The 9,110-nt window shown below is 38.1% G+C and overlaps 1 long non-coding RNA gene across 1 annotated transcript; it reads right to left on the bottom strand.

The window, feature by feature from the left end:
• Positions 1-593: 593 nt before the first annotated feature.
• On the bottom strand, positions 594-8,215 carry LOC125591368. The gene is made up of 3 exons (XR_007327325.1): positions 5,420-8,215; positions 2,507-5,318; positions 594-2,253 (listed from the first exon to the last, which is right to left on the bottom strand). It is a non-coding gene; the product is annotated as an uncharacterized LOC125591368 (long non-coding RNA).
• Between the last annotated feature and the right edge of the window lie 895 nt (positions 8,216-9,110).

Here is a 9,110-nt window from a genome sequence, read left to right as displayed (position 1 = left end):
TCTTGGCTCCTAGGGTCGTTCTCAGAAGATATTCTCAGCGTTGTTGTATCTTGTCGAACTTCTCTTGAGGTATGGATGACCCTAGCCAACCATTTCAACAGAGTATCCTCCTCTCGTCTGTTTGAGCTACAGAGAAAGATTCAGACAATTATTAAGAAGGATAAACCCATGAGCGAGTATCTAAAGGAGATAAAGGGACTTTGTGACCAACTTGCCTCGATAGGAAGTCCGGTTACAGAGAAAATGAAGATCTTTGCTGCTTTACATGGTCTGGGCCGTGAATATGAACCTATCAAGACAAGTATTGAAGGCTCTATTGATGCGGTTCCAAGTCCAACATTCGAAGATGTCATTCCCAAACTGACAAGTTATGAAGATAGACTCAAGAGCTACTCCTTAGATCTCACAGTCTCACCTCATCTCACTTTCAATGTCACAAAGAACCAAGAAAACTTTGAATATCCTCAACAAGGATATTACAGAAACAACAACAGAGGAAGAGGGTACAATAACAATCGTTACAACTATAGTAGAAGCAGAGGTAGCTACTCCACTCGAGTCGAGGATTCCATCAACAGATCTCGCCTGGTTCATCTGGGTCTTATGGAGGTCAGGGCTCAGTTGTGTGTCAGATTTGTGGGAAACCAGGTCATCCTGCTCTCAAATGTTGGCACAGATTCAACAATAGCTATCAACATGAGGAGTTGCCTGCTGCTCTTACGGCCTTGAGAATCACAGACATCACTGATCAACATAACCACGGCTGGTATGCAGACTCAGGGGCAACAACTCACGTCACAAGCTCGCCACATCACCTACAACAGTCTGAGCCTTACAGTGGAACTGATCAGGTTTTGGTTGGTAATGGGGAGTTCTTGCCAATCACTCACACCGGTAGCACAGTCCTACCATCTACCTCAGGTATGTTACCTCTCAAGGATATTTTGGTTTGCCCAGACATTGCTAAATCGCTTGTTTCAGTTTCTAAGCTTACCAAAGACTATCCTTGCTCCTTTGAGTTTGACTGTGATGGTGTGCGTGTGAATGATAAGGCAACAAGAAGTTGCTAACTCTGGGAAGTAATCATGGTGGACTGTACAAGCTGGGAAATCCGATGTTTCAGGCCTTTTATGCTTCAGGGTCAAGCTCAGCAACCGATGAGATGTGGCACAGAAGACTTGGGCATGCTCACTATCAGATTCTCTAGCAATTATCATCTCAGAAGGCTATAACTATCAGTAGTTTCTCAAATAAGTTCTGCGAGTCATGTAGACTTGACAAAAGCAGTAGACTTCCTTTTCCTTCTTCTAGTTCTAGACCCCTAGAGAGGGTTCATTGTGATCTCTGGGGTCCAGCTCCTGTCGAGTATGTACAAGGGTTCAAATACTATGCAATATTTATAGATAATTTCTCAAGATATTCATGGTTCTATCCCTTGAAGTACAAGTCTGATTTCTTCTCACACTACAAGAAATATCGGTATTAATAGCACCCGATAAACGCTATCATATCGTTTTCATAGCGTTTCGAAGAACGCCGTGACAGCCGCAGCTATAATAGACCCCCCCCCCCCTAGCGTAGCGTTTTTCGCGTGCTGTAACAATATATAGATATTATAGCGTTGGTCCTGTGTTATATTATACCTATTTATAGCGATTTATTTTCACTATTTAAATATTTTACGTGGCACTTTTCGTGTGCCATAAAATATTTTGTTATGACATTTGTTTTTTGTCATAGAATACCTTTTTGTAACTCAGTTTTTTTTGGATTTTTGAACATTTAATAGCAATTTTTTTGTGCCATTGAATATTATAATACCGCGTTTTACTTGTGCTATGACGTTTATATTCTAGGTAATACTGAATAGCTAATATTTTCTATATTGACACATTTTTCGGTTTGAATTACTAATTTTGTTTTTTTATGGGATATAGAATTGGAAAATATTGTAAAAAAAAAGAAAATTAAAAAATAGAATTTTTAGTAACCGTAACCAGACTAGAAATATGCAAAAAGCACTATAATGTACCAAAAACTAAACCGGGTTTAAAAACTAAATCTAACAAAAAAAAAACCAAAAATATCCCTATAACTCCTTCGCACCGCCTCCTCCGTACGTCTCCCCCGCTCTGCCTCCTCCGCCGCCACAACCTCCATCTATGAAACTACTCCGTCGTTGCTTATTCTTCTGCTTCCGCCTCTTCACTCTGTCTGCTGATGTTCTTCATCTTCTTCATCTTCTGCTTATCCCTGAAACCCAGTTTTCAAAACATAAACAGAAAAAGATTCAAACTTTCATGGAAAATTCTTTTAATCAACTTCATTTACCAAAAAAAGAGCCGAAATCAGAATCAAAAGAGAGAGAGAGAGAGAGATATTACGAGAACCTCTTCATCATCATTCACTACCTCTAAAAAATGAATCAAAAGGACCAAATCGATCAAAAGGACGGACTAGAGATTACGAATCTAAACCCTAATTGGAGCCCCGATGAGGAACTTACTCGATGGCTTAGTCGATGTCAGATTCTGTTTTGATTGGAGATTCTCTTGGGCTCGAGACATGAACCAACGAGGTGAGAAGTGGAGTCCTTCGTAAAAGATGGAGGGTTTATTCCAGAGTAGGAGAAAAGATGGAGCTACGAATTTATTGTAGGTGATTCGGGAAGTGGGTTTGGCGCTGTGATGTCGTCGGAGAAGAGGTATCGGCGGCGAGAAGGTTTGGTGGAGATGGGTCGACGAGGCAAAGGTACGAGCATAAGCTGCCATGAGTAAAGCTCGGAACTTTACAAAGAAATGTTCGAATTCAAACGGTGTAAGACTCAAACTCGACGATTCAGAGGTGGTTTCTTGATTAGAGTAGAGATTTTTCTTTCAGGTTTACGGTAGAAGATGAGAGGAGCAGAGATCGAGAGAGAGAAAACCCATTAAAAAAAAGAAGCAAATGTTTATGTCCCTTAGATTAAATTCATCAACGGTTAAGATTACAAAAAGAAGTTATCCCCATTTTCTTGTATAAGCCAATAGAAAAGAATCACTAGGATTGCTATTGAAAAGAAGAAGAATAACGTAAAAGGAGGTGAGATAGACGGCTGTGATATAATAACCGGTAATCCTTGCCCTTCTCGACCAATGAGAAAGAAGTTTACGGATTGACACTTACTTTTAGTGTTTCTTTTGTGTTTTGATTATCATGTTGTTTAGTTTTATTATTAAAGTGCATAATCTATAGAAAGTAATAAAAATTGCAATTTAAATTTCGAGATTCTAAATAAAAGCTTAGACATGTTGAATAATTACAAGTTTTTGATGGTTATATTCTGAATAAGTATATAATTTGAGTCTTAGAATATACTTGAATCTGTGACAAAAAAAAAATATATATATATATATATACTTGAATTTAAATTTAAACTTTCTATTATAATTCTTTATGATTTAGGGATTTAGAGTTTTGAAAGTATAAGGGTTAGAGTTGTATATAAAAGCTTAGACATGTTGAATAATTACAAGTTTTTGATGGTTATATTCTGAATAAGTATATAATTTGAGTCTTAGAATATACTTGAATCTGTGACAAAAAAAAAATATATATATATATACTTGAATTTAAATTTAAACTTTCTATTATAATTCTTTATGATTTAGGGATTTAGAGTTTTGAAAGTATAAGGGTTAGAGTTGTATATAAAGGTTTGTTATTAAGATTTAGATTTGATGTTTGTTGAATTTTTGGGAATATGGTGTTGGGTTTTGGGAGTAGAGTTTGGGGGTCAGGGGATAGGATTTGGGGTTTAATACTAAAGTTCATAGTTAAGTTTCCAAAAATATAGTTTAGATTCAAAGTTTAGATTTATGATATAAAGTTTAAAGTTTTTATCTAAAGTTTTAAGTTTGAAGTATATTTAGAGTTTGGAGAATAAGGTTTGGGATTAAGTTTTGGGGTTTGGGATTAAGTTTTGGGGTTTAAGGTTTAGAGTTTACATTTAAAGTATAGATTTTAGATTAAAAGTTTCTGCTTATAGTTTAGGATTTAAAGTTTATAATTTTTTAAAAAATTATGTTTTGTTATTTCTAATTTAGTTTAAGATTTATGTTTTGGAATTTATAGATTAAAATTAAAAAGACTAAATTACGACTTAAATTTTAAAATCTTCTAATTAATACTACCATTATTGACTATTAGTTTATATTCATGACTTTGTATATACCGTTGGAATTTGGGGTTTAGAGTATTGTATTTAGGTTGCGGTTTTAAGATTTAGATTTTAAATTTGACATAAGATTTTTTAAAATAATTAAATTTTGAGTTTAAGATTAGAGTTATATTATGAAAAGACTGAAGTTTAAAGCTCATATTTAGGGTTTAAAAACATGTTTAGGGTTTAGGGTTTTGCTTTTTTTTTCAAAAACCACAAAAAACAAAAAAAAATTTTTTTTAATAAATCTGAATGTGCTTACAAAATTTTAACCGGTTCCAAAATTGGTTTACAAAATTATATTTGGTTTAAACATTTTGTTTACTTCTTCATTTTACGCTTGCCTTAAAACAAAAGTTCATCACTTTTGACCTTGGTTTGATCCAAGTCCATGAACTGAGCTCAAAATTATATTCAATAAACTTATAAAACATATATTTTACATAGAATCTTTTCAAGTCTTACACTTATCATCTTCACTTCCAGACACAAGCATCTTGTTAATCTATCACTCAAGCAACAAGATGACAGAGAGGAGCAACCATCGAATAAACAACAAAAGGTCACATCCTCAGACATAAAATCCAACAAACGCAAGCACAACGCCTCTCTTTATACAGCTAGAAATACAAAGGAGAGAGAGAGCGAGAGAAGGAAGAACTCACTTCCCACACAATCATGGCGCCCTGGTTGATACCCCTACGTTTTTGTTGAGTGAAAATGTAAGAGCTCCTGCTCTTACCGCTGGTGATGATACGATTTGGTATATAGGCCAAGCTCTGCAGTGAGAGGATGTGGTCTGAAAACGTTCTCTTGGCCCTTTTGCTCACACAACAACCGATCCCAAGATATTGTCGAGGCACAGGCTTTTCTCCATTGCTCCAGCTGCTACACATACTCTTACTACTAGTCGAGACACAAGAGCTTTATCTACACTCTCTAGAGCCTGAGAAATAAGTGTTGTTAAGAGTATATGTATATTCCTACATAGCCATTAAACTGCGGAGCAGCTGCCTCAACTTCAGACAGAAGACATAGTCACGAACCCGAAACCTCTGCTTCGTCCTAAGGTGAATGAAAATGGCGATAAGATAGCTTATGATTTCAAGTCACGAACCTACATAACATATAAAGAACCCTTGTCATGTCATGTAATCTTTGCAATGACATTTAGAGCCCGTGTTTTGGGACACCTCAGGAGAATAAAACAAGCATTACCAGTAAATGTTCAAGGAATAAGAAGTAGCAGACTGTGCTGATTAGTACAAGCACTACAAACTCTTGGCCCACATCTTTAGTTGTTAGTGTATGGAAAAAATAAGCCATAGACTGTGTTCATGCTTTGAGGGTTAACACTCAATTGTTTTAATCTTGACTCTCTCCAATCAAGCTGAGCCAAAAGAAAAGAGTCTTACCTCAGAGGAACCAAGAACCTTCTTGCAGTAAACTACAGGAGCAGCAACCACATTCATTGTAAACACCCCTGACAGAAAAAAATAAAATAAAATCAGAAACGTATTTGCCACTGAATAAATATTAAGCACCACAAAGATAGCTAGCATTTGGACCTGCAGCTACAGCACCGACATCACAGGTTACAAGAGCAAGATTAGGCTTCTTCCCTGACGCCCGTAATCCAGCATACATACCAGCAGCTGTAACTCCACCAGCTACCTAAACAAACAAGAAAGATTCAATCTTTCAAACTTTTAAGAGAATCAAGAAGATCTCTCTACCTGTTTCCACGAGCCTTCAGGTAGAGATATTGGAGCTGTCTTATATGTTACCAGACGCCTCTTCTGTGGTTGTTGCCACTGTGAACACTCTCAATTCTCGCCGATGAGACGCCATAAAGCTCTGAGACATGGAAAAAAACTCGAAAGTGTTAAACTTGATTGTTTATCGGTGACCAATCACGCGCAGAGGGTAAAGGGGTTGCTCGAAAGAGAGGGATAGAGAAAGAAGAGACCTTTGGAGTGAAGAAATGGGGAAGCTTGAGGACAGAGGAGTGGATATGATAACACAAATTCATCTTCTTTCTTGAGAACAATCGTCGAGCTCGAATTGTCGTAGCCAGTGGAGGAGGGAGAATGAGAGTGTGAATCTAGAGAAGATGGTGGTGAAGAGCGACAGAGGAAGGCGGAGGAGTAATTACAGAAGGCGGATTAGGGTTCCTAAGTTTCGATTTTGAACAAAGTGACGATGGTGTTTTCGATTAGAGAAGAACCCAGTTCGTTCATCTTTTACAAAAACTAGTCTGAGGTTTACAACTGAAGCAGATGGAAGAAGAAGGTAGATCGATTCAAGTAAAAAAAAAAAAAATTTGTGTCGTGAGTGAGAACAAAAAAAAAAAAAAGCTGAAAATTGGCCAAGTGTTTTACTCTAAAATCACTTTTCAACTAAAGTATTGGTTTTCATGTTCCCGCTTAATGAAATTTTTTATTAGCGCGATTTTAATGCTACAATAGAGTTGTGATCCGATTTTAACACTTTTGGTAGCAGTTTGTGAAATCGTGCTACCGCGAACTGCTACTGATACTCATATTTCTTGTAGTGTCAGTATTTAAAATCTTTCAAGTTCGAGTTGAGAATCAATTTGGATGCAAGATCAGTGTGTTTCAGAGTGATGGGGGTGGTGAGTTCACAAGTAATCTGCTGCGACAACACCTGCAATCTCATGGAATCAAACACTTCATCTCTTGCCCACACACACCTCAACAAAACGGCATGGCAGAGAGGAAGTACAGACACATCGTGGAGCTTGGTTTATCGATGATGTTCCACAGTGTGATGCCACAAAAGTTTTGGGTTGAAGCTTTTTCTACCGCTAATTATCTGATTAATCTTCTCCCATCGTCAGCTTTGGACAATAAGATGTCCCCATTTGAGAAACTACTGAACAAAGTACCAGTGTACTCAGAGTTGCAAAGTTTTGGGTGTGCTTGCTACCCCACCTTAAGAGACTATGCGGCACACAAATTTGATCCACGGTCGTTGAAATGTGTGTTCTTGGGATATAGTGAGAATTACAAAGGTTTTCGCTGTCTTTTTCCCACTACTGGTCGTGTATACATAAGCCGACATGTTCTGTTTGATGAACACACATATCCTTTCTCTGACACCTATGCGAAGGTTCACCAACATTCAAAAACTCCTCTGTATGAAGCCTGGTTCCGGAGTATACAACAGACACAACCGACACCTGCAACCACAGTTGAACCAACATCAAAGCAAGTGTCTGAGCCAAAGAGACGACAAACACAAACATCAATTTCAACGAGAGCAGTTCCTCCTCCAACGATGCCTACTATTTCTCAATCTCCCTCACCTGTGGTTTAACCTACTAATTCAGAGAACACGGCATCAGAACCTTCAACCACAGATTCACCGAGCACACATCAACCTCATGAAGAAAGTGGCTCTGCAGGTACACAAAACGAAGTTTCAAGTGAAACAAATATTCAGCCGCAAGCATCAGTACCTGCTGTTTCAAATGCTCATCCAATGGTTACTAAAGGAAAATCAGGAATCACAAAACCAAATCAGAGATATGTGTTGTTTAACAACAGAGTAGCCTATTCAGAACCAAAGACGGTCACGGCTGCTCTAAAAGATGAATACTAGAATGCAGCTATGACAGAAAAATACGACAACTGCATTGAAACGAATACTTGGACGCTGGTTCCTTATACATCAGATATGAAGGTTATTGGAAATGGATGGATTTATAAATCAAAGTTGGATGAGAATGGTGTTTTGAAGAAGAGAAGAGCTAGAATGGTTGCAAGAGGAAATCATCAAGAAGAAGGGATTGATTACCTTGAGACTTACAGTCCAGTAGTAAGGACACCTACGGTTTGGTTAGTCCTTCATCTTGCGACAATAATGAAGTGGGAGATCAAACAAATGAACGTGAGTAACGCATTTTTACATGGAGATTTGAAAGAAACAGTTTACATGCTGCAACCGGCGGGATTCATTGATAAAGCTCGTCCGACACATGTTTGCAAGCTCAACAAGTCCCTTTATGGACTTAAACAGTCACCTCGGGCTTGGTTTGACAAGTTCAGTAACTTCTTGCTGGAGTTTGGATTTGTATGCAGCACTGCAGATCCATCTTTGTTCATCTATATGAAAGGATCTGATGTCATTATGCTCCTTTTATATGTTGACGACATGGCAATTACTGGTAACAAGTCGACAGTCATGGACAAGCTACTGCAAGAACTTCATAAACAGTTCAGGATGAAAGATCTTGGTCGCTTACATTACTTCTTGGGTATTCAAGCTCACTTTCATGATGGAGGCTTGTTCTTGACACAACAAAAATACGCAGATGACTTGTTAGTTCTAGCCGGAATGGACAGTTGTTCGCCAATGCCGACTCCGCTACCAGTTCAACTTAACAGAGAAAACAAACCTTCTCCACCATTCTCGAATCCAACTTATTTCCGAAGCTTAGCCGGGAAGTTACAGTACCTGACATTAATGAGACCTGATATTCAGTTTGCTGTGAACTATATATGTCAGAAGATGCACTCCCCTTCAGTCACAGACTTCAATCATCTGAAAAGAATATTGCGATACATTAGGGGAACATCAACCATGGGAATTTCTTTCAACAATGACTCTGCTTGCGTGTTGAGAGCTTACTCAGATAGTGACTGGGCAGGATGTAAAGTCACCAGAAGATCCACTGGAGGCTTCTGTACTTACTTGGGTCAAGACCTCATCTCTTGGTCCTCAAGGAAACACCCAACAGTTTCTAAAAGCTCCACAGAAGCAGAGTACATAACCATGTCTGAAACTGCTTCAGAAATCACGTGGATGTGCTCAGCCTTGAGGCAACTGGGTGTTCCACTTCCTCACACTCCCGAGCTTTACTGTGACAACCTTTCAGCGGTTTTGT

Source organism: Brassica napus, chromosome C8 (genome assembly GCF_020379485.1).
Source record: "Brassica napus cultivar Da-Ae chromosome C8, Da-Ae, whole genome shotgun sequence".
Taxonomy (NCBI): Eukaryota; Viridiplantae; Streptophyta; class Magnoliopsida; order Brassicales; family Brassicaceae; genus Brassica; species Brassica napus.
Note: the sequence above shows the minus strand (reverse complement) of the source record. Positions and strands in the feature narration are given on the sequence as shown.